The sequence below is a fragment of the Agelaius phoeniceus genome, chromosome 8 (assembly GCF_051311805.1).
Source record: "Agelaius phoeniceus isolate bAgePho1 chromosome 8, bAgePho1.hap1, whole genome shotgun sequence".
NCBI lineage: Eukaryota > Metazoa > Chordata > Aves > Passeriformes > Icteridae > Agelaius > Agelaius phoeniceus.
The window spans coordinates 5889409-5892500 of record NC_135272.1 but is presented as its reverse complement, the minus strand read 5'-3'; the positions used below and the strand labels follow the sequence as shown (position 1 = coordinate 5892500).

Here is a 3092-nt window from a genome sequence, read left to right as displayed (position 1 = left end):
TTCCACATCGTGGCTCCACGCCAGCGAGCCGGCCCCCTTACCCATTGAAAGTTTGAGAATAGGTAGAGATCATTTCGGCCACAGGACCTCTAATCATTTGCTTTACCGGGTAAAACTGCCCATTGCTGAGTGCCAGCTATCCTGAGGGAAACTTCAGAGGGAACCAGCTACTAGATGGTTCGATTAGGCTTTCGCCCCTAGACCCGGGTCGGACGACCGATTTGCACGTCAGGACTTCTATGGACCTCCACCAGAGTTTCCTCTGCCTTCGCCCTGCCCGGGCATAGTTCACCATCTTTCGGGTCCTAGCACGGACGCTCACGCTCCACCTCCCTGGCCCCGCGAGGGGCCGGTGGGCGAGACAGGCCGGTGGTGCACCCAGGGCTGCCAGGCGCGACCTGCGCCTTGGGATACCACCTCAGCCGGCGTGCGCCGGCCCTCACCTTCATTGCGCCGTGGGCTTTCGACGACGGCCCCTGACTCACGCACGTGCTAGATTCCTTGGTCCGTGTTTCAAGACGGGTTGGGTGGGTAGCCGACATCACCGCGGACCCCGGGTGCCCGAGCACGGCCCGTCAAGCCCAGCCTGGCGGCACCACGTGGTCGGGGCGCACTGAGGACAGTCCGCCACGGTTGACAGCGGCGCCGGGGGCTGGTGGGCCTGGCCCCTGCACCCCAGCGCAAAACACCGCGCTGCGGGGACGCCGCCCCGCCCCCCCCACCCCGGGAGGGGGAGGGGGGTGGAAATGCGACGCCCCCTACCACAGCGCCGCCGATGGGGGGGGAGGAGGGCGTGGCGGCGGTCCTCTCCCTCGGCCCCGGGATTCAGAAAGACCTGCTGCCCGGGGGCTGTAACACCCGCCGCCGCTCACACGGTGCCGGGCAACCTGCCCGCCCGAGGGCCTTCCCAGCCAACCCGGAGCCGGTCGCGGCACACCGCCGCGGAGGAAATGCGCCTGACCAGGGCCGGCTGCTGGCCAGGCAGTGGTCCCTGCGCCAGCCCGCCCCCCTTGGCCCGCCCCTGTGGACAGGGTTCGCCCGAGGGACAGAGGGGAGGCAGGGGCGAGGATCTGCCGAGCCCGCGCCAGCCGATCGCAACTCACCGGGTTGAATCCTCCGGGTGGAGTGCGCAGGCCCCACCCATTTACCTCTTAACGGTTTCACGCCCTCTTGAACTCTCTCTTCAAGGTCTTTTCAACTTTCCCTTACGGTACTTGTTGGCTATCGGTCTTGTGCTGGTATTTAGGCTTAGATGGAGTTTACCACCCACTTTGGGCTGCATTCCCAAGCAACCTGACTCTGAGAAGCCCCAGGCCCGGAGCGCCAGGGGGCCGCTGCTGGCCTCACACCGTCCATGGGCTGCAGCCTCGATCACAAGGACTTGGGTCCCCCGAGAGCTCCGCCGGGGAGGGGGGGTTCTGTAAGCCACATGTCCCGCGCCCCACCGGGGGGGCGGGGATTCGGCGCTGGGCTTTTCCCTCTTCGCTCGCCGTTATTGAGGGAATCCTCATTAGTTTTTTTTCCTCCGCTGACTAATATGCTTAAATTCAGCGGGTCGCCACGTGTGATCTGAGGCTGCAAGCCCAAAGCTCGGCCGCACCACGAATGGGGGCGCGCGCGGAGACGGCCGCCTTGTATCCCCTGCCCGCTACGCCGCCCGCCCCCCCTCTTCTCTGCACTCCCGGATGGAGCCGGAGAGAGAGAGAACGCGCACAGGTGCGAGCGAGCGACGAGGAGAGACGTAGAGCCCCATGCCAGAGACGAGAACTGAAAAGGGAGAGCGGCCGAGACAACCCTGTGTGGAAGGACCTGCCGGGCGGCAGCACGCGCGATGGCCTCGGTGGGGAGAGAGAGAGGAGTGATGGCGCCCCTTGGCACGCCCCGAGACCGCGACAGAAGAGGAGGGGGCGGGCGAAGGCAGGAGGGGGTCGGAACTCCCGTCCCTGGAGGTCTCGCCTCGCGCGTGCGTGCGGCAGCGCAGCACGGTATCGCCGCGGTTCCCACATGCAGACAGCCACCCATGTGGAGGGGGAGGCCGGGGGCGAGGCCCACGCCTCGCCTCCCCTTCTCACCTTCCTCTCTCTTTCTCTCAGCCCTCAGCAGCGCCTTTCGACGCTGTCTCTCACTCTCCACACGCCACTGCGCCACCGCATCCGCAGCACGGTCCCAGCGAGGACGAGCTCCACCCCGTCGGTTCACTCCAGGAGGGGGGAGCTACGGAGCACTCCCCGAGTCTGCATTTAGGGGGACGACGGCCCTGCGCAGCCCGGCCCGGCCCGGCCACGCAGGGCGACAACAACGACGACGACCACAACAATGACGACGCCCACCGGGCCGCAGGGAAGGGATCGAGGCCACCTAGGGAAACGCTTCCCTCACTGAACCCCTGACCGCATTCCCTCTGGGCACCGGCGGGACGCCGACACCGCCACCGCCGCCACCGCTGCCACTGCCCGCTGCAGGCGACGGGCCTGCGAGGCAACCCCGGCCATGCAGCCAGGGTAGCCCCCGGACGGCAATTGATCGTCAAGCGACGCTCAGACAGGCGTAGCCTCGGGAGGAACCCAGGGCCGCAAATGTGTTCGAAGTGTCAATGATCAATGTGTCCTGCAATTCACATTAATTCTCGCAGCTAGCTGCGTTCTTCATCAACGCACAAGCCGAGTGATCCACCACTAAGAGTTGTCTGCCTTTCAGGCACCGCTCACGCTGAGTGGCCCCTTTTTTTGTTACTCTGCTGCCGAGAATGCGCAAGCACGTGCCTGGCTTTGACCGTACGAGCACACAGACATGGAAGGGGAAAAAAAACCAACTGGAGCAACCCACGCTCCGAAGGCCGGCCAAGAGGCGGGGGAGCCCGCACCTCCAGCCACCTCCCCCTGCGAGGGGAGACTCCGACCTCACAAACGCCATCCTTCGGAGGCGGCCCATGCGCCCGGGCTCGGCCCGGCCTCCATGTGGAGGGCCACGCGGTGTGCACCAGAACATGGGAGTGCACGGCGGCCTGCCCGCTTCTCGCTTTCACGGGACGACACACACAACACACACGGCACGCGGCCGGGGGCACATGGCCGTCGGCCCCTGCACACACT

The 3092-nt window shown here is 66.1% G+C and overlaps 1 non-coding gene and 1 pseudogene across 1 annotated transcript; both read right to left on the bottom strand.

The window, feature by feature from the left end:
- Positions 1-1578, bottom strand: part of LOC129124135 (28S ribosomal RNA) — a 5023-nt pseudogene extending 3445 nt beyond the window's left edge.
- A 953-nt stretch (positions 1579-2531) lies between these two features.
- Positions 2532-2684, bottom strand: LOC129132382 (5.8S ribosomal RNA). Its single transcript, XR_013183376.1, has one exon. It is a non-coding gene; the product is annotated as a 5.8S ribosomal RNA (ribosomal RNA).
- Between the last annotated feature and the right edge of the window lie 408 nt (positions 2685-3092).